Genomic DNA, 27,622 nt, shown 5'->3' with positions numbered 1-27,622 from the left:
ATTATTATCTATTAATATTAGCCTGCAGTCACCTCTTTCTTCTCTACTACTATTGTAAGACTAATCAGTACGATGCCTAGTATATAGCAGATGCTCAATAAATGACAGTCATAAACCCTTGAAATCCTTCATCCCTTGATGACTTCTCAATCTTCATTTTACTTGACCTGTTTGCAGCATTAGTGAAAGATAATCACTCTCTCTTTCTTAAAGCACATTCTTCTCTTGACTTCCAGGGTATAACACTCTTGCTTTTCCTCTTTATCACTAGCTTTTCCTATGCATTTTCTATTCTAGGTTCCTCCTCCTCTCTTTGACCTTTAAACAATGGAATGACCCAAGGCTTAGTCTGTGCCCCTCTATTCTTTTCTAACTGCGTATCTCTCATGAAGATCTGACCTTGTCTCATCAAGTTAAATACAGTAAGACATTCTTCTTCAAAGGTTAACTTGTTTCAGTTTCCTTGTCCTTTGTTCCCTGCTTTCAAGGCCAGACTCCCTTACTCTCTGTGTTCCCTTGCCCTGGGAAACAACCTTCCTCTCAGTCTTTATCTATAGAGCCCACATTCCACATCTGCTACTCACCCTGTAAATTACCTCCTCCAACTGCAACGCCCCCCCCAACTGCAACGCCACCCCCCAACCAAACCCCCTCCACCCTCCCCACCCCTGCCAAAACTGTCTTCTTGCCAATGTAACTGCATCCCTGCACGTCTCAGGTTAGCCAACTGGGTTCAGTTTAGATTGTGTGGTCCAATTCTAACCAATGGAGACTGCACACAGCAGTAGGAGCGCAATGTGTTAGGGATGAATCTGCTGCTTTCCTTTGTTTGATGTGCTCTCATGGTGACCAAACTAATGAGCAGCACCCTTCTGCAGAAGTAAACTTTGCCTTGCTGAGCAATCAACTATCAGAGTGTCATTTCATTTGCAACTTCAAGCATTATTTCTAACACATCGTGATAGATTAGATAAATGATATAGATAAGTAGATAGATGTATAAAATAGGCATTTCCAACTGACTGCTTGATATATGTAGATATATAAATGTATATGCATAAATAGGCATTTCTGACTGCCTGCTTCATCTTTCCACTTGGATAATCAAAAGTCATCTCAAACTTAATATGTACCAAACAGTGCTCCTGATGTTTCCTCCTCCCACTCTCCAAAGCTATTTCCCTTACAGTCTCTCCCATCTCAATAAATGGCAACTCTATCCTTCTTGTGGCTCAAGTCATAAACCGTGGTGCCATTCATGACTTTTCTCCTTCATTCTATTCTACATCCTATATCTCAGTAAAACATGAGCCTACCTTCATAGCACATCCAGAATCTGACCACTTCTCACCTTTCCCTCAGCAGCTCCCTGGTCTTAGCCCCCATTATCTCTCACTTAAAATATTGCAGGAACTCCATCTCTTTTATCTGTGTTCCACTGTCTATTGCTACATAACAATGCAGCCCAACACATAGCATAAAACAATGATTTTATTATGCTCGTGGATTCTGCTGGTCAGAAATTCAGAAAAGGCACAGTGAGGACAGCTCTCCCCTGCTCCATGGTGTCTAGGGCCTCTGCTAGGATGACTCAACTGGCCAGGCTGGAGAAGCTGGGCCAGGAGGGTCCACTTTCCAGACTGCCTCCTCAGTGTCATGCCTGGCACCTGGGCTGGGTAGGCCGAAGGATGAGACAAGCCAGGACTGTGGACTGGATCGAAGCAGCCATAAACAAGCCCACCAGGTTCAAGGGGAGGGGACTAGCCTGTCTCTTAATGGGAAGAGTAGCAAAGAATTCATGAGCATGTTTTAAAAACCACCATGTCCTGTTTCCACCCTCCCCTCCATCACAAGCCACTAGACTTTCTCAATACAGCAGCCAGTGCTCGTGCTGAAATAAAATCCAGAGATGTCATTCTTCTGCCCAAATCCTTCCCATGGCTACCATTTCACTCACAGCAAAAAACAAAATACTTACTATGACCATAAGGCCCCACAGCCTGGCCAGATCATCTGTGACTCATATTCTGCTACTTTCCCTGAGCTCGCTCTGTCCCAGCTGCACAGCCTCCTCACTGTTCCTGGAGTCAGCCACCCATGGCGTCCTCCCACCTACAACATTTGCATTTGCACTCCTCATTCCCCGTCCTGGAACACCCTTTCCCCAGACATCCACAAAGCTCATCCTTCTCCCACTTGAAGTCTTCACTCACATAGCACCTTCTCTGTGGGACTCAGGCTCACAATGCTTTCTAAAATTGCAAACTACTCCCTCCACTTCCTAGCCCCTTTCCTACTTAATTGTTCTCTTTAGCATTTAAAAACATCTGTGTACATGCACACACACACACACACACACACAGAGTCACACATATACCTACACACATAAGCACACATGCATGCACACATTAATTTATTTCCTGTCTGTTGCCTGCCTCCACTTTTAGACTGTGAGGGGTCCACCTGGGCAGGAATTCCTATCTCGTTCACTGCCAAATCCCTAGTACCTAGACCATAGCCTGTATGTAATAGGAGCTCAATATTATTTATGGAATGAATAAAGACTATCTATTTTTACTAATCTGTTCTTTGCAAGAACTCCCATTTCACATGCCTAGATCTCTAAAAGACTAAGAAAGCTCTGCTCATATGATCCACAGACTTTTCTGTAAACTTCAAAGTATATAACCTCTTATTAATTAATTCACAGGTTTCCTAAGCTTTGTTGGACAGTATGGCTACTATTTACTACCATCTTTTTAAAAATCATGAAATCACTAGACAACTTTGGTGACCAGGTAGCAATATGCTTCTGTATTGCTATCCAGAGGTGACATACTCCAAGCTTGGAGGTATGGAGCATGCTTTAAGCAGTGGAACTTTCTGAAGAAAATGAAAATAGAAATGAAATATTATTAATTCATCTCAATCGTTCCTGCTGCATCTTAGCAGGAGATGAAATATGCATGGATTAGAGGGAAAATGACTAATCTCCCAAGGTGTGTAAGGCTGTCAACAGCTTCTAATAAAATTCTGCATTCTCAGAGTCGAGTGTCCAAGAAAGTAAATGAGATCTGTTTCCCATGAATGACCCACATATGAGATGACTTTTAAAACTTTTATTTGGCCGGGCGCGCTGGCTCAAGCCTGTAATCCCAGCACTTTGGGAGGCCGAGGCGGACGGATCACAAGGTCAGGAGATCGAGACCATCCTGGCTAACACGGTGAAACCCCGTCTCTACTAAAAAATACAAAAAACTAGCCGGGCGAGGTGGCGGGCGCCTGTAGTCCCAGCTACTCAGGAGGCTGAGGCAGGAGAATGGCGTAAACCCGGGAGGCGGAGCTTGCAGTGAGCTGAGATCCAGCCACTGCACTCCAGCCTGGGCAACACAGCGAGACTCCAAATCAAAAAAAAAAAAAAACTTTTATTTAACAAACTTTTACATTGCACTACATGCTAAGAACTTTACTAACTTTACAAACTTAGTTGACCCTCACAACAACCATGTGAGATTGATACTGTTACTATCGTCATTTTTTAGATGGGTAAACTTAGTCATGCAAAAGTTAACTAAACTTGGCCTGAGATCAAACATATAGTTAGCAGTGCAATTTAGTCACAGGACCTGTAATTTTATCACTAGATGAAATGCCCCTTCCTCCACCGTTTTACTGTAAACATTTGTCCATTTATAGAAAACCTTATATGATTCTAAATAAATATTCGTATATCTACTACATAGATTCTACAGTTAGCATTTTGCTATAGGTTTACTACATATCTACCTATCTATCCATCAATCCATATGTTTTATGCATCTCAAACGAAGTTGTAGAATAAATACACTTCAATTCTAAACCCTTCAGCATGTATACCATTAACTTCAATATTTTTCTATAGGTTTTTTTTTTCTTTTGAGGTAAAATTTACATACAATGGAATGCACAAATCTGAAGTATATCATTCAGTGAGTCTTGACCTACATTAGCTTTTGATTACTTTCTTGGAAAAGTTTCCTAATATAGTTTTGACTGTGAAAAGATGAACTAAAACTGCTCACTTAAAATTAAAGAGTTTAATCTCTGGAGAAGAGAACTGGCTAATGTGTAAATGATCATCTAACGAAGTAAAGGAAGAGCTCACCAGAAGGCTGTCTGCTAGACAAATTCTCCTGCTACACACTCATAATTCCACAGGGATCAGGAGCTATTTTCCTTTCTGTCTTTAGTATAATCTCTCTAGCAGGAAAGGAACTTAGTTCAGTAATCTTTACAATTCCACTCCATCCCCTGTCTTCTTGAACACATGAGGAAAGCAAAGACCAGGAATTATAATAGTTTGATGATCCTTAAAATAATGTCTGCTATTGCAAATTTCTTTAGTATCAATTTCAAAATTGATATTGTGAAATTGTATTTGTCTCATGTCACAAGCAAAGGCACTCCTTTCCTATTGCCCAAAATAAGAGCCACATGTAGAAAACTTCCTTTTCTGCATGTCACAGATCACCATGTCAGAGAAAATAATTATTAGAGGTAAATAATTGCTACCATACATAAGGACACTACTGTGTGTTCACCCTTTTTTAAATATTGTCAACCCTTGCAATAGACTTTCGAATTTCACATATAAGGGACCAAGGTTTGAAGAAATCAGATGATCACCCACACAGCTGGCAGGTAATGGAAGCAGGATCTTCTGACTCCTAATATCACGTAACCTCACCCTACAGCCCTATCACCCTAGTAACCTGCATCATTACATAAAACTTGGAAACAGGGCCTCACTTTCACACTTCCTGGGCTTGAATCCCAGCTTCACGGTGGTATGACCTTGCATAAACAGTTTAATCTCTCTGTGCCTCAGTTTTCTCACCTGGTAGATGAGGTTAATAGTAGTGCCTACGCTATTGGGTGGTGGTGAGAAATAAATAAGATAATGCATGCAAAGCCTTAGAACAGCGCAGGCACCAGAGGAAATTCTCTACAAATGTGCACTATGACTAATATTGACCCTTGCAAGAATCTGCCTTATGTCCCTCTTTGGTGAAACAGTGCCAGAATATGACAAGAGGCTGCATATTGATTGGCCTGCAGAAACCTCTTTTTAAAAGTTTTATTTGAGGTTCAGGGGTACACGTGCAGGCCTGTTACATAGGTAAACTTGTGTCACAGGGGTTTTTTGTGCTTACTATTTCATCATCCAGGGACTAAGTCTAGCACACATTAGTTACTTTTCCAGATCTTCTCCCTCCTCCCACCCTCCACACTCCATTAGGTCCCAATGTGTGTTGTTCCTCTCTACCTGTCCATGTGTTCTAGTCATTTAGCTCCCACTTCTGAGAACATACGGTATTTGGTTTTGTCTTCCTGCATTAGTTTGCTAAGGATGATGGCCTCCACCTCCAGCCCTGCTCCTGGAAAGGACACACTCTCATTCTTTTTTATGGCTTCATAGTGTTCCATGGCGTATATGTAATACATTTTCTTTATCCAATTTGTCATTGATAAGGATTTAGGTTGATTCCATGTCTTTGCTATTGTGAAGAGTACTAAAATGAACATATGTGTGCATGTGTCTTTATGGTAGAACAACTTATATTCCTTTGGGCATGTACCTGGTAATGGGATTGCTGGGTTGAGTGGTAGTTCTGTTTTTAACTCTTTGAGGAATTGTTGCACTGTCATCCACAATGGTTAAACTAATTTATACTTCCCCCAACAGTGTATAAGTGTTCCCTTTTTTTTGCAACCTTGCCAGCATCTGTTATTTCTCAACTTTTTAGTAAGAGCCGTTCTGACTGGTGTGAGATGGTATGTCATTTTGGTTTTGATTTGCATTTCTCTAATCAGTGATATTCAGGTTTTTTCATATGCTTTTTGGCAGCATGTATGTCTTCTTTTGAGAAGTGTCTGTTCATGTCCTTGGCCTGCAGAAACCTTTAACACACAATGACAGAAATTTACGTGAATAAAACACCAATACATCTTCAAATAAAAACAAACTGAACAGTAGAGTATAATAATATTAAGAAATTAAGGTTAGGTGTGAACAAAGTGCAGTGTTGAAACTCGGATGACCATAGCAGACCCTGCTGGTGCCATGTCCGCTTCTACTCTTGGCGGTTACCATTTCCATGTGCACAGCCTCATCTCCAATGGCCAATTCCCATGCCCTTTTTCTGAGAACTTTCTGAAAAACTGTTATGTGTCAGACACTGTTCTAGGAACTGGGGCCTGTTCTTCCCTAATGGGCACCAGGCCAAAAGTACCAGAGAATCAACACCCCCTGGAAGCAGTGCTCAACCTTTGACTGATGGGAGCTGGATGATAAATACCGCAGCAGCTTCACCCTTCAAGAAAGATAATTCTTAGGTGTGTTCTACATTGTCTCCTGCAGACCCCAGTGGAAGTGAGCTTCAGCTGCCCACACTGGTAACTGCCTTAAGAGCACACCATTCATTGGTTTCCTTCCCTTTTCTGGCTCATCTCTCCTCCTCTAACAGTGCCTCCTGGGATAACCTTCCAAATAAACAGCTTGTATTTGAATCTTTTATACAGGTTTGCTCCTGGAGAACCCAAAATTAAGACAGTTATTTTTATAAAACATGGCCAATTTTTACCCTTTTAACCTTCAGCATCAACTATAATGATCCTTATGTCTGTACATCCCTTTCACATCCAGGATCTCATTGTACCCTCAGTGGTCCAGAAAGTGATCCAGTGCTGTGAAGTAGATAGAACAAATGCTACTGACCTGTTTTAGAATGAGAAAATGGGGCTCAGAAAAGTGAGATCAAAACCACACGGATAATAGGGACAGAGCTGGATAATATTATAATGCCAGACATGCTGACTTGACATTCAGGAATGCCTCCAAGGACTGGGTGCAGCAGACACCTGTCAAGCCCTTATTCAATGCATACAACTTCCCCTCATAAGAACAGGAAGGAAGGAAAAAAATCAGAGCCTCTGTTCTTCAGTAATTTATTTCAGAACACACATACACACGCACACGCAAAAGTACCAATTTGGTTATTAAACTGCTCAGAGCAACAGCTTTGGGAATCACTCTTACTAAAATTTTTAAAATCCATGTGATTCTAAAAGCCTCAAAGAATAATACTGATTTCTACCTAAGACTTTTATAGGTAGGCAGCAAAGTGATTTTACATGGCATATCAAACAGCAAAATTTTCTACAAATCTCTCTTAAAAAATTATTTACCTTTACCATCATGTCTTTATGTTTTATATGACATATATTTCTTAGAATTACCTTCTTTTGAGTCTTTGACCAGCCTCAGCTCTATTCTTAAAAACCTGACATTATGAATGCTTACTTCTAGACCCAAGAGAACACGAGTCAATTCACTTCTTGCTTCCTTTGTTGAGTTTGCCCAAGGCGGTGGCATTGATGATATGGTTGGAACTCTTGGGTTCTTGCAACATTACATGTTTTTCAACCACCTACTTTGATAATTAGTCCTAAGGAAACTTGGCTCCAGAACTTCTTACATATTAGAATAATAATGGCAGAACGGATCTCAGATCTCAGAGAACCATATTATGTGATTTTTTTAAGATCTTAGTAATACATTTCTCAATAGGACCAGAAGTTTCTGTTCACAAAGTGTGAATGCTCAGGGGGCTGATGTCTGGTGATTCAGCCCAGTAGAATCCGACTTCAGAATTTTATAGACCTGTGATTTTTTAAAGTGAAATATATTGTACCAAAGTTTTTATTCTGCCATGATTCAAAAGATCCAATAACCCCTTATCCACTATCACTATCGTGCATAAATTCACCCTAAAAGATGTTAAGGCCATGATGTCTGATTAAGAGACAGTCCCTAGAAAGATGTCCACATATGTTTATATTTGTAAGCATCATATACTTATATATTACACATATATATCAAAATCTTACCATACATCAGTGAAAATTTTAGTACATGTCTTTAAAGTGTTATAGACTGGTATTTAGGAATTATTAGACTAACCAAACAAGTAGATACAAGATAAGAATGGACTATTCTTCTCTACTGGTTTTGCATTGTGTCAAAACCGGGATCAAAGCCAACAACAGTAACTAGCTTCCACTTCCTTTAAAGCTGAATTATTTATGCTTTGTTCTCTCATGAGAGTGTGATATTCAGACCTGGAACACAGCCTTGGGACACTCATATCCTTTTTTGCTGATGAAGCTATTTGGCTAGTATTTTAAAATAGGAAGCAACAGAGACTCAAACAGGTGTAGTCACTTGCCCAAGATCTCAATAGGGCCAATCTAGGGCAAGACATGCCTGTGCCCTTTGCCTCTACATTACACTGCCTTACACATCACAAAACCAAAAACAAACTCCGTAGGAGCCCCTGACATTAACATTATTTGCCCACCCATGCAAATGATTTGGGGCACCTGGAGATGTCCCACAACTGAAGTACATCTTGGGTTAGTTTGTTAGCTTATGACAGGAGGGGCTGGCCTTTTCTTTAAGAACCCATCCTTTCCCATTGGTTCATTCTTAGCAAGACAACTGAATCACATCCCTATAGACTGAGTATAGTATTCAGAAATAAAAGTACTCCACATGGTGACCTGAGAAAAAGATTCAATCGTTGAATTAAACAAGTCACAGGCATCAGTTTGCTTTTGTTAAGTGTAATGTCAATCTTAATATTCTGGTCAGATGACTTATGCTTTTCACCCATTCATTCCCTTTGGCTGAGGAGCTATGATGGCTAAAACATGACTGGTTATACAAAGCTGGTTGATTCAGGAGTACGAGTAGCCAAGATTAGCCTTGCTCTGGGAGAGGTTATTTTTTCCTATATTATGTGGTACTTGATGAAAATAATTAATCAGATAATTATAATTATGATCATGGATATTATTAGGCTTTTTGGAAGCAAATGAATAAATTGTCGTGGTGTCATTTTCTTAGCGAATTAGTTGTTTGGAGACAATATACTTATTTTTCATGGAAGCAAAAGACTTTCATGGAAAGTGAAATAACATGTGCTGCTTTCAGTGCAAACAAAAGATTTCAGCCAGGGAATCTGTGTATTTCAACTAAGTGTAATCTGTAAGGATACATTCTGTCTTCAAAGGAAACCAAAAGATGAACCAGGTTATACGGGGTGACAGGCAGGTAAGCAAACAGAATAGGTATGTGCAACCACACAGCAATTCCTAGTAAACACACAGAGAACAGTCACTGAATCCTTGGCAAGTTTCTCTCTAGGTCAGAGAGCTTTCTGCTTCTACATGTGGCTGAATAGCAGTCCCTGTTTGGTCTAGCATCAGGGGACCGGAAGTTTTGGGTGGGACCTAGGTATAGTAGCTCAGCAAAGAGGTGCAAGAAGAAATTGGTTTGTTTTGATTCAAAAAGAAAAACCGTGGTTTGTAATCCAAGTTGAGTCCACTGAACTCAGCCAAATGACTGTCAACCACATTGCATGTGCCTCCAGGAGCCCCACCCTCATAATAACTCATCCATGAGTCACTGGCTGCCCCTACTGTGAAGAAATGCCACAGGGCACACCACACTGTGATGTCAAAACACACCCCTGTTGTTGGTTCATTCGTGTGCAATTTAGGAGACTATCCTTTCGAATTTTGGTCAGAGACTTGAAATTCCAGAACCAACTGAGTAAGCTGGCCTCAACGAATTTTCTTCCACCATGAATATAAAAGAGATTTTTAAATGACTAACCACAAATCACTGTGAATCACTGAATATAGGAGCTCCCTGGAGATCTTTTTACCACATCGTCTTCCAATGTTACTTTCAAGAACCACGCCTGATCAGGTTACCATTTGTTTAAACTCATCAGTAGCTTTCCATGTTAAGATCAAAGCTGTAATCCTTATTGCAATTTACCAGCCCTGCATCACCTCCCCAGCCTATTCATTTCTATGTTTGTTCCTTCATGCATTAAATATTTATTGGACCCTTGTTACATGTCAGACACTGTTCTAGGAACTGGGGTACTACTAGCAATGGACTAAGTGGATGGGGGTCCTCCTCCTGGAACTGACATTCAGCCATGCCTGCCCCTCACTATCCATGAGCTACCCCTACCCCACACCCTCCTTGCCATTCCTCAAGCACTTCCTTCTGCCTGGAAGACTTTTTATTCCTGGTAAACTCCTGCTGATTCTTCAGATTTTATTTAAAACTTCATTTTCTTTGGGAAGGACCTTCTCTTTTTCTGAACTAGGTCAGATCCCATTCTATAACCACTCTACAGCACTCTTGATTACTTACAATTTCCCTTTTTCTAAGTATTGTTCATCTGTATTTCCTTCCAGACCAAGGATTGGAAGCCTTTTTCTGTAAAGAGATAGATAGTAAATATTTTCAACTCTGTAAGCCATTCAGTCTCTGTTATAACTACTCAATTCTGCCACTGTAGCAGAAATGCAGCCATAGACAATATATAAACCAATGGATATAGCTGTGTTTCAATAAAACTTTATTACAAAATGAGGCTGTGGACCATAATTTGCCAACTTCTAAACAATAGAACTTCCTATGATGATAGAAATGCTCTATAAATGTCCCGTCCAGTAAGGTAGCCACCAACTACATGAGAATATTGAGCACTTGAAATGTGGCTAGTGCAATTGAAGATCTAAATCTCTAAGTTTATTTAATTTTAACTATTGAAGTTTAAATGTAACTAGAGACATATGGCTAGCAACAATTGTATTGAACAGCACAGATCTAAACTGTGAGAGCAGGACCTCTGTCCCTCTTGCTCACACCATTTCACCTGAACCGAGCACACTAGCTGGCACAGAGTAGGTGCTCAATATATATTTCTGGAATGAATGAGTGAACAGATGTATAAATATGTATAAATAAACTGCTATGGCACTTGATTAGACTTCTTGCTCTCTAGTCTTAAAAGGTTCTATTTTTGTTCTATTTTGCACATTGTTTCTTTCCACTAGCCCATGATCTCCATGAGGGTGGGTGCTGTAAGACACTACCCAAGTGATCTTTCCCATGCCCAACACAGGTACACGCACATGGAAGTCAGCCTTTGCACAGTGTTTGCAGCTACTAGTATTCACCTGAGAAGGGAAAAGACTAAGTCCCATGGCTACTCTATTTCTGAAATATGTTCCAGTTTGTCATGTCTCAAAGATCTAACTTTTATTTTTCTTTCGGGCTTCAACCCTGGTATGTGGATTTGAGAGGATCAACTTAGTCCTGTCTTTTCCTGCTTTATAACCTTAGGCAAGTTGCTTAATGTCCTTGTGTCTCTCTTATTAAGTGAAGATAATTCTAATTCCATTACAGTGATCTACCACCTACTTCTTTGGAATAGCATGTAAGTAAATAAGAGCATTTTGAGCACCTTAGAGATAAGCATTGTTCTCACATGGCATATTATAATAGGTCAAGAAGGTGGTAGTTATTCTCAGAGATATCAAACCAATAGTGCATTGTTTTCTCTGATTTATCAGAATAACTTAATAAAAGCTCTGTGTTCCTCAAGTGAGCCAGCCAGTTATGAATAAGATCAGAATAATGCAGTCATTGCAGGATGGTGAAGGATAGCCACTTAGCTCTAAAGCTGAAGTAAGTCCAATTGACTTAGAGCCTCCAATCTAGCTGTCATTCCAAGTGGGGTCCAGTTTACAAATATTTCTGCCCTGCATTTCTTCTGCAGTTCTGATAGGGGAACATCCCAATGAAAGCACACCTTTCTTTCACAACTACCTGAAAGACAAAATCTGGCTTACCCTGCTATCAAAGGCTTTCCATTATTCAATTCCAGTGGACTCTCTACAGCTTATCACCAAGTATATACCATTCAAGGTCCAGCCAGAGGCCCATGCAAGGCTGTGTTCCCTCATTTCCACCCACCAATGGGTGCCCACACTGGTCCTCCTATCCTGAAAGGTCTTTACCATCTCTCTCAACTTTCCCAGTCTTGGCTCTCCCTCATTCACTCATTTCTTCAGCAGATATTCACTCAACACTCTGCTTGGGACTCACCTTAGACCCCTCCATGCAATCCTGCCTTTCGTGGGAATCCTTCATCCTTCACTCACCACTCTGGCTGCACCTTGCTGAAGCCTTGGCCCTCCTTAGATCCTCCCTGACTTGTTGGATGACTTCTCAGGTGGTGAATGGGAAACTCAAGATGATGGGAAATTAAATTAACCTCTTATGAACTGACCTGATTAATAAATAGAAAGAAAGGGCTGGAGTAGCAAATATAGGAAAACTTGACCCCTCAAAGTTTCCATATTTGTAACTTATCACTCTCTTTGACTTCTGGGGTAAGTGAAGCCTAACACTTACAAAAACATGCTCAATCAATCAAGAACTAAGACTTGAGTCTTCTACAGAGTTAATTTTATACTTAAACTTCCTCAGACCTTGATTTGAATTTTGATCAGACCAGGGGTTTCCTAATACAGACGTTTCCTTGAGGAGGTAACTCAGTTCTCAGACTTCTACCAAACCCTTCTAAGCAAAGGTTAGAAATTAAAGAATTTAACAATATTCTTATAGTATGTATGTATTAAGGTAACACTAGGTGTCATAATACATAAGCCACCAAATCCCAATGGCATAACCCAAGAGAAATTTATTTCTATTCATAATAAATCTAATTGGCAGCGATAAGAAGTAGGGTTGGGAGGTGGTAAGGACTCTGTTCCTCACATTTCTTCAGAAAACTAGGCTAACAAAGGTTCTGGAATCTTTAGTGTGTAGCTTCCAAGGTCATCTTGGCCATCAACAATCAGGTGGCAACAGGGAAGAGAGACTTTTATGAGTTAGGCACGGTAGTAACACACTTTGCTTCTACTCACTTCACATTGATCAGAACTCAGTCATATGACCACATTTATCTTCAAGGGATGTCGGAAATGTAGCCTAGCTGTGAGGATGAGAGGTAAATGGGTTTGGTGAATAGCCAGTCTTTGTCACACCAGACAATAATGTTGAAATATTTAAAAGATAATAAGATATAATGGAAGCTATTATTTTTGCAAGTGATCATTTATTTTCTGTTCTTTCATTAATGAACAGAAAATATTTATTAAGTGACTTGCCTATTAAAACTTTTTAAAAATATTATTGTAATACAAGGTGGTAAGTGTAATAATGGTGTAATGCAGTGAGAACATCCAGCCTGGATCTTTTTAGGAAGTGAAGCCAGAGCCATGTCTTAAGGCAGACAAAGAGTGTCTGTATGTGAGGTGAGATGAGGGAGAGGTGAAAGGTGAGAACAGTTAGGAAGAAAGAGAAGAAACTGAAGAAATTACTGAAAAGTGACAGTATGAAAAAAGGCTAGTAAGGAATAAAAAGCAAGGTGTGAAGTGAAAGCCATTTGATACTGCATAGGCAACAAATGGAAGGTGGAACATCAGAGATCAGGCAGATTATTGTCTTCTGTGCTAAATAACTAAGCTCTATACAGAAAACCAACACTTCCCAAAGAGAGTTTTTGTCATGACGTAGGTAGATTTGTATGAAAGGTTAAATAAATGTATTTGATATGTGTGCTAAGTTTCCCAAGTTAAACGGTTTTTCACTTCAGTATTGCTCACAGCACTTAATAAGTTGATTCAATCAGCAAATATTTATCCCACATCGTGTTTGAGGCCATGTGCAGACACTGGGCACACAGTGAGGAATAAGAAAGATATTTCCACTGACTGCTACATCCTAGCTTTTGACATGAAAATTCCCAGCATAGGACAAGGGTACATTTTTTTTTTCCACAACTCTTTTTGTTGATGGCCATCTCTAGGGAGAACTTTGAAACTGCTGTTATGAATAAATGCAAAAGAAATGGAGATGTAATGACTGGCAAAGAATTTAGAATAGTCCTCCTAAAGCAGTTCAGTGAAACACAAGAATAAACAGATAAAAAACTGAATGAAATTTAGAAAACATACTCAAACAAAATGAGAAGTTTAAAAAAAAAAAGCAGGGGACATTAAAAGAAAGAAATTCTAGAAGTGAAGAACACCACAACTATACTGAAAACTTCAAGAGAAAGCTTCAACAACAAGTTCAATGAAGCAAAAGAAAGAATCAGTGAGCTTGAATTGAAAACATTTGAAATTTTCCAGTTAGAGGAGAAAAGAGAATTAAAAATAATAAAGACCACACAAATTACAGGACACCATCATGGGGTCTAACTTTTGCATGATAAGGGTTCCTGAGGAAGAAAGGAAAGCAAAAAAACCAGAAATTATATTTGCGGAGAGTGGCTGAAAACATCTAGATCTGGGGAAAGATGCCAACAGATATAAGAAGTACAGAGACCTTCAATAAAATTTAACCCAATGAGAAACTTTACCATCACACATAAAATTAAACTACCCCAAATCAAGAACTAAATAGTGTATCATTTGTGTTAGCTCTACATGTAAATACATACTTTTTGTTATCACCAAAAAAACGCTGTTATAAATGATGGTTTGATGTTAGAGCTAGAGAAAGAGTTGTCTAGCACCTGCAGAGTTGAGGAGTTGAAATCAAATAAAGAGACCACCCAGGAGGTGATTACAGTGGTCCAGGAGAAAGGTGATGAGTATCTATCCTGATGTTCTCAATTCTATCTTGGGGATCTTTCTCTCTATTCATTGCTACTGTGCCTATCCTTCCACTCCTCAACCATCAAGACTTTGATCAATTCTTCCCTCATTCGTGAAACCTCCACTGCCTTTTCCAGCCAGTGTTAGCGTCATCTTCCTCCCAGTTCTCACAGCTGTTCCCCGGACATCTCTCTATGTACCATTTGTCAACTTTCAGTCTCTCTGTGGACATTTCCTGTCTTCTGGCAGAACAATTGGTAACATGGGCACTCAATGAGACTTGGTTTAGTATTGAACTGGTAAGAAAATAATGACAATAACAAAATATTACAAATAGATTTGGTGCTGGAGTTTTGATGCTGTTGAAAAAGTAAATTTTACTACAAGTTGTCCTAAATATTAGTAGATTTCAGTGGCCTGAACAACTTGAGTTGACTGAGCAACTAGATTTCTTCTACTCCAGCTATCCTACTTGGTTCTGCTAAATAAGAGCTTTCTTGGAGCTTGGATTTTTATCATGCGAAACATTGTTTTATTACAGAGTCTGCTAGTAAACTGCCAACAGGTCAATGATTAATTACACTAGGTGCCTTCAGAAACAAAAATAAAATTATCAGGAAGGTGCTGTGTCCAAATAAATTTGTCAACCAATAAATTGTCAGTGGGTCAATGATTAATTGCACTTGGTGCCTTCCAAAACAAAAGTAAAATTATCAGAAAGGTGCTGTGTCCAAATAGGTTTATCATACATGACATATATACATGTAGAATCAAGTGACACATTCTAAACAGAAGCAACTCTCCTATTTGTAAACAAATGATCTGGGCCGAGACTTGAGTTTTATAAAGCATTTGTAAACATTTGTATTTATAAAACACATGTCATAAAGCTGTTGTTAAAATACTCATTTCTTAAAATCCCCAGACAATTTAGGGAAATGAATTCACCCTAATTAAGTAAGGCAAATTAAGTTGTATTATATGCCCTTCCAAGTAAGGTAGAACTGTACTCTCATCACTCTTGTATCATTCCATTTTCATGATCTTTGGTGCTATATCACTTGTATAACTTCAATCGTAGCTAATTGACATTCCAAAGTATTCAGAAGAGAAATAAATGGCAGCTTTGAAATCAATCAGACACTCAAATTGTTGAGACTAAAAGCAAAGTTTTCTACTGAGGAAAGAACTGAATTTTACCAATCATTAGGTGATGATTTAAAAAAAAAATACTTGCCAGAAGTGCATAATCTATACAGTTGACCCTTGAATAACACAAGTTTGAACTGTTAGGATCTACTTATACACTGATTTTTTTCAATAAAAATTACGCTGAGTGCGCCTCTCCTTCCTCCCCTTCCACCTCATCCACCTCTTTCATCTCTGCCACCCCTGAGATAGCAAGACCAACCTCTTCTCTGCCTCCTCCTCCTCCTCAGCCTACTTAGTGTGAAGTCAGTGAGGATTAAGAACTTTGCGATGATCTACTTCCACTTAATGAACAGAAAATACAAGTCCTCTCCCTTATGATTTTCTTAATAACACATTTTTCTCTAGCTTACTTTATAGGAATATAGTATATAATACATATAACATACAAAATATGTGATAATCTACTATTCATCAGTAAGGCTTCCCATCAACAGTAGGCTTTTAACAGTAGCAGTTAAGTTTTTGGAAAGTTAAAAGTTACACATGGATTTTTGACTACACAGAAGGTCAGCACCCTTAACCCCCATGTTGTTCAAGGGTCAAGGGTACTACCAATCAGGTTAGGGCATTCATTAACCAATCAGAGTGGATATGGGACATAACAACTGAGATGAAGATATCAGTGTGTACTAGATAGCCATCAGTCCTGCCCTCTCCACTGAGACTCATCAGTTTGTCTCATATTTAGTTTACAAGTTTTGTTACTCTGATGGGAACTGACTGATGGATCCTTTCCGCTGCAAGTAATGGAAGCCTCAAATGTGGGTAGATTAAAATGAGGCTTTTGTCATTCTCTCACAGCAAGTCTAGTATTGGGTAGTCCTTGGCTTTGTTGATTCAGTAACTCAACAATGTAATTGAAAACCAGTATTTTCCATCTCTTCATTCTGCCATATTTTGTGCATTAAAAAAAAAAAAAAATGCCTTCCCCTTATGGCAACAGGAAGGTTGTTGTAATTCCAGAAATCCCAATCAGACACAACAATGTCTGGAGAAAAACAGGGACATTTTCCTTTTTTTCCCCAACTATTTTTATTCTTACATAAAGCTTCCTCAGAAGTCACCCAATGGACCTTCCCTCACTTCCCATTGGCCAAGACTGGTCTTCACGCCCATGTCTAAACCAGTCACTGGCAAGACTACTATGGCTATCTTGGACCAATTATGCTTTACCCCCTGAGGCTAGAGAAAGGTCACCTTCAACTGAACATCAAGGCTCTTCTTATAACAAATAAAGAATATGACCTTAAGGTAGGCAATCAACAGTGCATCACATAACAAACCCCGCCAGATTATCTGTTTGAAAGGAGAATTTGTGGTCTTGTAAAGCCACACTTGCACTCAAGTCTCAGTGTTAATGCTCATGAAACCCAAATTGACCCCCATTTTTATGTTTCATTTCTTCTGTAGTAATAACAGTTGGACCACAGGGCTTGTTCAGAGTCTGAGGGAGAAGTGATCCTATACAACTATGAATGAAGATTGAATCTTCTACAATCTTTGAAGGCTCATCTTCTATAATAGGACACACTTTCAGGTTATCAAGAATAAAATGAGTCTTGGAGATGCAGAAAGTATTTATCCTTGAAATATTTTAGATGGGTGGATTAATCAGGATCAAAAATGCTAACTGCTGCAACAGAAAAGCCATAAGTCTCACTAGTTTAACAAAGAGTTTTATTCTTCAAACATGTAAAGTTCATTGAATATCAGGCACCACTTTTACCTTGTAGCTTTTCCATCTGGATCTGGTGGTTTGCAAGATTCAATGGTAGAGGAAGAGAGAGATGGATGAGGCATACCAGCTCCTGACTCCCTCAGCCCAGAAGTGACACATGCCATTTTCACTCAGAGTCCATCAGCCAGAATGAGTCATGTGGCCTACCATAATGTCAAGAAAGGCTAGGAAATACAGAGAAAAATATGTGTGTATATATATATATATATCTTCATTACTAGCTGTATTCTGTCTGCCACATGGTGTGTAAAAATCATTTCACCATTGATATATTATTGGTCTGCACTTTTCTTTTCCTGTGATGTCTTTGTATAATTTTGGTCACCAGGATAATATAAGGCTCATATAACGCATTCAGAAGTGTTTTTTCCTTCTTAATATTTTAGAAGAATTTGTAAAGAATAGGCATTAATTCTTTAAATGTTTGGTAGAATTCACATCTGGGATTGAACTTTTTCTGTGGGAAGTTTCAAATTATTAATTCAATGTCTTCATTTTCACAGGTCCATTCAGATTTTCTACTTCTTATTGAGTTGGTTTTTTGTATTTTGTGTCTTTCTTAGAGTGTCCATTTCATCTTAATTCTAATATGTTGACATATAATTATTCTTCACATTCCCTTATAATCAGTGTCACTTCTGTAAGGACAATAGCAATGTCCCTCTTTCCTGATTTTAGTAATTTGGCTGTTTTCTCTTTTTGCTTGGTCCATCCAAGCAAAGATTTGTTAATTTTGTTGATTTATTTGAAAAGTCAGTTTATTTCTGTTATCTATTTCATTAATTTCCACTCTAATTTTTATGATTGTTTTGTTTGCTTTAGCTTTAATTTGTTTTACTTTTTCCATAAGGCGATAAGTTATTGACTTAGATCTTTCTTTTTAAAATATAGGCATTAGAACTATAAATGTCCTGTTAATCACTGCTTTAGCTGTATCTAATAAGTTTAGGTATACATGTCTTCATTTTTATTTATCTCAAAATGTCTTCTAATTTCACTTGATTTCTTCTTTGACTCATTTACTATTTAGGAAATGTTGTTTAATTTTCTCATATTTGTACATTTTCCCAGTTTTTCTGTTATTGTTTTCTAATTCCATTGTGATTGGAGAGAACATACTTTGCATAATTTCAAGCCTTTTACATTTATTGAGGCTTATTTTATGACTAGCTGCAGAATGTTCCGTGTGCGCTTTAGAAAAATGTGTATTTGCTGTTTTGGGGAGAAGTGTTCTATAGATATCTCTTAAGTCTAGTTGGTTTATACTATTGTTCAAGTCTTCTACTTTCTTGTTGGTCTTCTGCCTAGTTATTTTATTCATTATTGAAAGTAACATATTAAAGACTCTAATATTATCATGAAATTTTCTACTTCTCTCTTTACTTCTATCAGTTTTTACTTTAAACATTTTGGGATGTTGATGGTAGATGCATATATGTTTATTATTGTTACATCTTCCTAATGAATTAACCATTTTATTATTATAAAGTATCTATCTCTCCAGCAACAGTTTTGTTTTAAAATCTATTTTGTCTGATACTATGTTAGCAATTTCAGCTTTCTTACCAGTGCTGTTTTCATGATGTATCTTTTTCCATTCTTTTACTTTTACCTTGTATGCATCTCTGAATCAAAAGTGTATCTGCTCTAGATATCTTACAGTTAGATTTGATTTTGTTTTCATCCAGTTTGACAATCTGCACTTGATTGGATCCTTTCATCCATTCACATCTTCTGTTATAATTGAGATAGTTTCATTTATGTATTTTTGCTTTTTGCCTTCTGTATATCTCATGTCCTTTTTGTTTATCCATTCTTAGTTTAGTGCTTTATTCTGTGTTTTAAGTGAATATTTTCTAGTAGGATTTTTCATTATTTTAATAATTTTTCACTTTTTTTGAGTTTTCTTAGTTGCTGTGAGGCTTACCATACCTATGTTAATGTACCAAAATCAACTTCAAATTTATACAAACTTAAATCCAGTGATACATAGAAATATTACTTCTATATAGCGTACCTTTCCTTTTATGCTGTTACTGTTATGACATCTATATATTTATAAAATCAACAGCACAATCTTATAAATACTGTATTGTACAATTTTATGTCTTTTTTAAGAAGCTGGAAAAGAAAGGATGCCAAATATATGTGTATGCATGTACGTGTGTGTGTGTGTGTGTGTGTGTATACATATTGAGAAAGAGTTTGTTACATCAACTTTCTTATTTCCCTTCCTATTTAACATTTCTGGTTTTATTCATTAGTTGCTGTGGACTCTAATTGCCACGTTGTATAATTTCCTTAATTCAATATAGTTTTGCTTACATACAATTTCTTTGTGCTGTTTTTGCATAATATATGTCTATATATATAAGTTCAACAATTAATTTATACATATTGTTTTATACAATTTCTTTTAAAATTATGTAATAGTAGTAAAGGGAAGGGAAGAAATGTGTATTTATACTTTTTTTTTTTTGACGGAGTCTTGCTCTGCCTCCAGGCTGGAGAGCAGTGGTGCAATCTTGGCTCACAGCAACCTCCGCCTCCCGGGTTCAAGCAATTCCCCTGCCTCAGCCTCTCAAGTAGCTGGGACCATAGGCATGTGTCCACACCCTGCTAATATTTTTGTATTTTAGTAGAGAGAGGGTTTCACTATGTTGGCCAGAATGGTCTCGATCTCCTGACCTCATGATCCACCTGCCTCAGCCCCCCAAAGTGTTAGGATTACAGGCGTGAGCCACTTTTATAATTTCATAATCACCTTTTCCTGTGCTCCCCCCCTTTTTTTTGGTTGGACTTGAATTATTGTCTGAAGTCACTTGCTTTCAGTCTGAAGACCTTCCTTTAATACTTCTTGTAAGGTGGGTCTACTATTAACAGATTCTCTCAGTTTTTGTTTATCCTGAAATATCTTTATTTTGTCTTCATTTTTGAAGGATAATTTTGCCAACATAAGATTATTGGTTGACGTCTTAAAATACTTCTGCATTTTGAATATGTGATCCCACTACATTTTGGCTTCCATTTTTTCTACTCAGAAGAAAGCTGTTCACCTTATTGGGGTTCATTTTTATGTGATCAGTTGTTTGGCTCTTGCTGCTTTTAAGATTTTCTCTTTGTCTCTTAACATTTTTACTATAATATGTCTGATAACAGATCTCTTTGCCCTTATTCAATTGGATATCATTAAGCTTTCATAGGTATGATTAATGTTTTTCATCAAATTTGGGGAGTTTTCAGCCAATATTTATTGAAATGTTTGTTCTGTTCCTTTTTCTCTCCTCTCTTTCTAACACTCATATTGTGTGTATGTTGGTGTACTCAATGGTATCCCACATGTTTCAGAGACCTTGTTCACTTGTCTTCATTTTTTTCCTCTGGCTTTTTGTTTGTTTGTATTTTGTATAGTATAAATTCCCCTTCTCTATCTTAAAGTTTTCTAATTTTTTGGTCTTCTAGTTTAAATCTGCTACTGAACCCCTCTAATAAGTTTTTGTTTCTGTTATTACACTTTTCAATTTCAGAATTCCCATTTGGTTCTTTTTATTGTAATTTCTATTCTTTATAAATATTTTCTATTTGATAAGACATTGTCATCATACCTTCTTTTACTCCTTTAACATGGTTTTTTTTAGTTCTTCATATATATTTGTAACAGCCACGTGGCAGTATTTACTAAGTCCAACATCTTGGTCCTTCTCATAAGCAATATCTGTTGTTCTTATGTAGACCACATTTTTCTGTTTCTTTACATGACTCATATTTTTGGCCTAAAACTGAACATTTGAAATAAACTGTAGCAACTCTGAATAGTAACCACTGCCCCCACCCCCCGCCCCCACCAGAGGATTGTCTTTGCTGTGTTGGCTTCTTTTTTTAGTGACTTAGATGAGCTATTTTCATAAAGTGTATTTACCTCACAGTGTAAAACCTCTAAGGTTGCCCCTTAGAGAGTGCAGACTTCAGCATGTCGTTGAAATGACAGTGGTTTTAGAAAGCTTCTATATGACTGTGCCTTTCCCAAATCACTCTGTAAACTATCTTCCTCTGTTAGTATCACTCCCAACTGTGAGTCTCCACTACTTGCTGCCTGATTGCTCTATTGGTCTTGACAGTGCCCTGGGGCATAAATTGCTTCACAGTCTGATCCAATTAAATTCATGATCCTTGGTGTGTTTAGCCTTTGAGGTTTATTCTGATCCTAAGAGGGCTCTTCATAGCTGTCAATTTCCCTGGTTCTCTCTGACTAAACTACCTACATAAAGATTAGCTTGTTGCTTTTACAGAGCTACCAGTCTGTTTTAAAGTGCTTGCCACCAGAATCTCCACTGTTTTCCAGAGCACCCTTTAATCTTGAACTTCCCTACTCTTTGTACCAAATAAGATAAGTTATCTTGGGGAATGCTCTAGAGCTCTCTGTCCCACTGGGCAAAGCCAATGAGTCACTGCTTCAGAGCTAGGGAAAGGATGTTGGCTTTAAGTGGGGCAATACCTTCTGGTTTTCTTGGCTTTCCTCTTCCACCATGGACCCTCTATCCTGCTAGTGTGCTGGAGGAAGGGTAATTGGGGCCCCAGTATTCCCAGCATGCCATGTCTGATACAGAGTCTCTACCCTAGGAGTGGGTGTTCATTAGAGGAAACAAACCCTCAACCTCTCAGCCACACTTGCACAGAATTTAGCCTCTGCAAAACAGAACTGAGAGTGATAAGAAAAGATGGTAGCTTGCCCCTCTCAAAGAAATACCATAACCCTTGCCTGAAGCAGGGGACAGGAAGCCTCATCTTCTTGGCCACCTGCTCAAAGTAGAATGTTTTTACTTGCTGAACTGGGAGGTAAAGGGAGAGAGTAGGTCATGGCTCAATGCCACAGACTCTCAGTGTTCTTTTTTGATATTTAGTGTATTTCCTTAAATCAATATTTCTTCATTTGCTATATGCCCTTAAGACAATGTCCAAATACTTTAAAAAGTTATATTTTTATAATTTTTACCAGTCGTGCTTTATTTCTACTGTGAAGATGATCTCTGAAGCTCTTTATGCCACCAGCAGGGAAATGATTTACCTTCCATAGATTTTTAACCAGCTCCCATGTTTGAACACCATATAATGTTTAAAGTAAATCTCTTATTCTGTAACACTCACAGTGGCCCTGTTTGCCTACTCAAAAGCTAACTGCTACAATGTAGGCAGAGATTTATTCTTAAACACCAGTGTCCTTGGAACACCTTGGAAGAAGGTGTTCTCCCTCAGAGAAGGATCTAGGCCAATCTTGGTCATGATGTGGAAAACCCCAAATACATTCCATTTCAGAAAGGAACATAGCCCTCTAGTTAGCTCCAGTGTTCTAGATTTCCGTTGCCATTTCGTCCTCCCTAAGCCAATCTTATCCCCAACTTTCCTGCCCTTGTATAGCAACTAAGGCCTGAAAGCCTCCTCTTCCCCTTCATTCTCATCCTGACTTTTCTTTTCAATGACTAACCCAGCAGTGTAATGGTGTGTGTCATGTTGCATGGGCTGCCTCATTCTGAGAACAAAAGTCTGTTTGTCAATGGATGGTGAATTTGCGGCATTAAGTTGGTTTTAGATTTGCTCATCCTTTTGTATCATACCCTAAAGAGCTAGAGCACAAGAAGTGACTGCACCACACATTTTTCAAAGTGCTACTGAGATAGTCTGCGTCCTTGTGGTCAGGACAGTCACGTGTGCTCTTCATCCTGCATCCCTCCAGGGGTCGTGTTCCAGGAATTATACTGTCTCTTACCTTTTTCTACAATTATGCTTAATCTATTAAATATTTTTCTAAGCTCCTATATACACTCAGTATTTCTTTATTGCAAAATAAGCAACTCCTCTCACTGTTAGTAACCAAAGCCACCACCTTCTCTCTGTCCTCTTCCCTACCACTACACTTCCTTAATAAGTCATCTCAGCTCCCTGTCCCATTGCCTTCACATTCTCTCTCTCCTTAAGTACCTGCAGTCTGATAAAACTGCAGGGATAACAGGTTGGTAAAATTACTTACTCAAGTTTTCTTGTGAGAGTCCCCACATACAATGGTCTTGTTGAACTTCAGTATCTCAACTTTGTATCACTCTTCAATCTCTTACCTCTTCCTCCCTCTCCCACTTGCTGTCTCCTTAGAGGACCTTCATTCTCCCTCTTCTCCCTAGGTATTGATACATTATATTCTTTTTTCTTGTTTCTTTTTTGTTTTGTTTTGTTTTGTTTTGTTTTGAGATGGAGTCTTGCTCTGTCGCCCAGGCTGGAGTGCAGTGACGCAATCTCAGCTCACTGCAACCTCTGCCTCCCGGGTTCAAGCAATTCTCCCTACCTCAGCCTCCTGAGTAGCTGGGATTACAGGCGCCCACCACCTCGTCCAGCTAATTTTTGTATTTTTTAGTAGAGACAGAGTTTCACCATGTTGGCCAGGCTGGTCTTGAGCTCCTGACCTCAGGTGATCCACCCACCTCGGCCTCCTGAAGTGCTGGGATTACAGGCATGGCCACTGCGCCCCGCTGATACATTATATTCTTGATCAATATATCCTAGGTCAATGTATATCCTTGGTCTCATGTCTTTCTTCGTCAGACTCTCAGTCCCTTTTGCTAGAGTTTTGACAAATCCAGCAAGGAAGCCATATGTCCTTGGTCAATATATATGACAGAGTTAAATATTGTCTTTCTCTTTTTTCTCAAATATGTCTCTAAAAGCAGCATTATCCATCCTAATAGTTTTCATCTATCATCTCTATTCAGAATATTTAACAAAAATCATAACATTTAATGAGTTTTTGTGTTGTGGCAGGTAACCTGTATATATTATCTCACTTAATTTTCAAAATGACCTTTACTAGCCCAGACATTTGAGTCCTCAAAAAATTAAGTGACTTTCACAAGGTCACACAGTCAGCAAAGGAAAGTCTGACCCCTGAGCAAATCATCTTCATTGTTATGCTCGACTGCCCAGCAACACCAGGCTCCATTTTAACCTCCTCAGGAATCACTCCTGATCACCCAGTGTGATGTGGTCCCTTCATTTGCATCATCCTGTGATATTCACATTTTGCTCTATGTTATGGTCATTTGTGTCCCCACCACAAACACACACACACACACACACACACACACACCCTATTGCACTATCGATTCTGGGGGAAACATACTGTATTTATTGATTTCATATCTCCTCTAATGTTAGCCTAGGACAGCCAGTAAAAGAGCTACCTGTTGAACAGAAGAATAATTGTCTGTAAAGGGCTCCTTGCATATTCCAGTTTATTTCCAGATATGACAGAGTGCAGGAAGTAAACAAACCCCAGGATGTCACAGTATCCCAAACGACTAGATACTGTAGGCATTGTGGCTCAGGATCTGTTTATTTTTAAGGCTGTTAAAGAAAAGGTAGAACAAGCCAAAGCGTATTACAAATAACAATGCTTATCTGCAGTAATAACAAGTGCTTAATAAATGTAAACTTATTAAGCAAGATTTTATGCTTCATTTACTTTGATAGGATGAAATTTTATATTTCAAGGTAACTATCCAACAACAGATTAGGGAATTCCTCCTGGGAGGTGTGACTGACTTCAATTATAAGTAAAAGAATATAGTGAGTCACTAGCTGTCTTTTAAGGAGACCAATACATTTCCAGACAACTTTTTTCTCTGTGAAGGTATCTCATTTTTCCTCTGCCAAATAAAATTAATTAAGTGACATTAAATTAAAAATGTATCTATTTACATGAGAGGACAGTAGATACTGGTTTGAGCTGACGAACATTGTTGAAATTTTCTCCTTCGTTTTATTACTTTCTTTCGGAACAACTCACAGGGGCAAATAAATAGTTACATATAGTCCCAGTCTGTGCAACCAACTGAGGGTTTTATTTGCATCTAGGTAGACTATCTGTGATGTACGGTGCAGGGTTGCCTCAGAGCCAGTTCAAGCAGAAACTGCCTATGGATTTCGAGAGAAAAGTGCCACTTGATTTGGTTACATGTGAAGCTCATAAATGAAGATGGGTCCAGGAAAGGAAAAAGAGAAAACCTGCTGATTGCCATGGGTTGGACTTGAATGTCCTCACATTTTCTGTCTTTATATACACCCACATAACTTAGCCATTCTCTAAGTCAGCCCAAAGGGGTTAATTTGTGAGCAAGTTAAATTAAGGTTCTGAGGTCACCTACACTGGGTTCTCCTTATTCACTCTTTTTCTTCTGTGGTACCCAAAAAAGCACTGTGTCCACAAATTCTGTCCCAAGCCTACTGCTCTCCCCTCTTTATGATTTGTGCCTTATTCACCTTCAACCATGACTTAAACTGTGGCCCATCGTAATTGACTCAGTCAGGGTCTTTCTTTTCTCCTACGTTCCTCAGTGCTCTGGGAATTTATGCAGGCAATTACCACCCCTAAATTAGCACGTTCTGTACAGACTCATCATGTCTTCTCTCCAAAAAGCAGCCCTCCTTCCAAATCCTTATTTCTTCTCATCAAGAATATTACACTGCTCCTTGCAGATAGTTGTCTTTCTCCTCTTCCTTGACTTCATATCTAATCAGTTTAAAAGTTCTGACATGTCTTCCTTCATGAGACTCTGAGTCCCTTTTGCTAGAGTCTGGACAAATCCGACAAGGAAGCCAATTTTATGTCCCTGTGATGCAGAAAGATGCGGGAGGTGGATCTTAAGTGGGCCAGGAGGTCACCTGGAATTGTGGAGATCAACGTAGTCCAAAGGTCAAGTGCAGAACAGACCCAAGGAAAGGAGCCGAAGGTTTGTACTAAAATAGCATAGCAAGATCAGCCATCCGTCAGACCTACATGACTGGAGTAAGGACGTAGTTAGAGGGAGGAGTAGGAATGGAGTCTGTCTTGTTCATCTTTGAATTCCCAGTGCTGAACATGTTGTTTGCTCATGGAAGGCATGCAACAAATGTCCTGTATACAGGTCAAGAGTATAACTTTTACTCAAGACTGCATATTAACAAATGCTCTTTCATTTTCATTATTTTATACCATCAAGTAGTGTTTGTGATGACACACTAGATGGGAACATCCACCACTGTTAGTTTGGGGTATCTATAGAGGTAACCCGAAATAATAAATAAATAAGGAAGCAAGTCATCTTACTAATATTTTGTGTTTTGACTTAAGAATTCAAATGTTAGATATCACTATAGAAAGGCTTTTAAAAATTTCTTAAAGGATAATAATGTAGAGATTTAAAATATTCATCTACCAGACTGATTTGCTTTTCATCTATTTTATGGTTTGGGATAAAACTTCCAGTGACTAAATCACAGAGATTCCAAAAATTCTGCTTCTCAAACAATGTAGAGGGAATGAAGATAATATGTTCTGGAAAACTGTGTTGATTATAATGACAAAGATTAGGAAAATGGCAAAAAAATGTACATGATTTAATATAATAAATCATTCTACATATATATGTATAAGCTAAGTTGGTACATCAAATATTAGTAGAGATTTGACAATTTTTTGTAAATCACTAAAAGCTATGTATTGCAAGTGTTCAAAACATTTTTCGTGTGTCACCTCATTAAGAAATGGGGAATCTGCAGATTGATTTATATTTATTGAATGAAACAATAAATGAATGTATAAATATTTGTTAAGGACTAAAACAATTAAATATTAGCATTAGAAATATGTATTTACTAATCAATTGACCAGATGTTGTTTGACCTACTATGTGCAAATCAATTAAACAGTCATCAGAATGGTTTGGTGCTAAAAGTCTACTTTCTACTGAAAAGTGAAATAAAACAGACAGTTTTTAAAACTTTACTACGAAAAATTTCAGGCATACAGAAGAGTAGAAAAAAATATGTAATGAACACCTATATACTCTCCATCCAGATTCGAGAGTTAACATTTCTCAAAGTTGCTTTATGTTTTTATGCAATTTTGACAAACCACTTTAAAGAGAACTACAGCTGTTATAATGCTTTGCCCCTTAATACTTCAGCATGCATCTATAAAGATTAAAACATTCTGTGATATAACTAAAAATATCTCTATCTTCCCTAACAAAATTAATAAATTCTTTAATAAGATATATATATGGTCCTCAT

General features: G+C 38.3%; 1 protein-coding gene across 4 annotated transcripts in view; it reads left to right on the top strand.

The window, feature by feature from the left end:
- The window catches only part of SPTLC3 (serine palmitoyltransferase long chain base subunit 3), a 173,485-nt gene that overhangs the window by 11,936 nt on the left and 133,927 nt on the right, over nt 1-27,622 (top strand). The window lies entirely within an intron of this gene.

Source organism: Macaca mulatta, chromosome 10 (genome assembly GCF_049350105.2).
Source record: "Macaca mulatta isolate MMU2019108-1 chromosome 10, T2T-MMU8v2.0, whole genome shotgun sequence".
Lineage (NCBI taxonomy): Eukaryota > Metazoa > Chordata > Mammalia > Primates > Cercopithecidae > Macaca > Macaca mulatta.
This window is presented reverse-complemented; position numbering and strand designations above follow the sequence as displayed.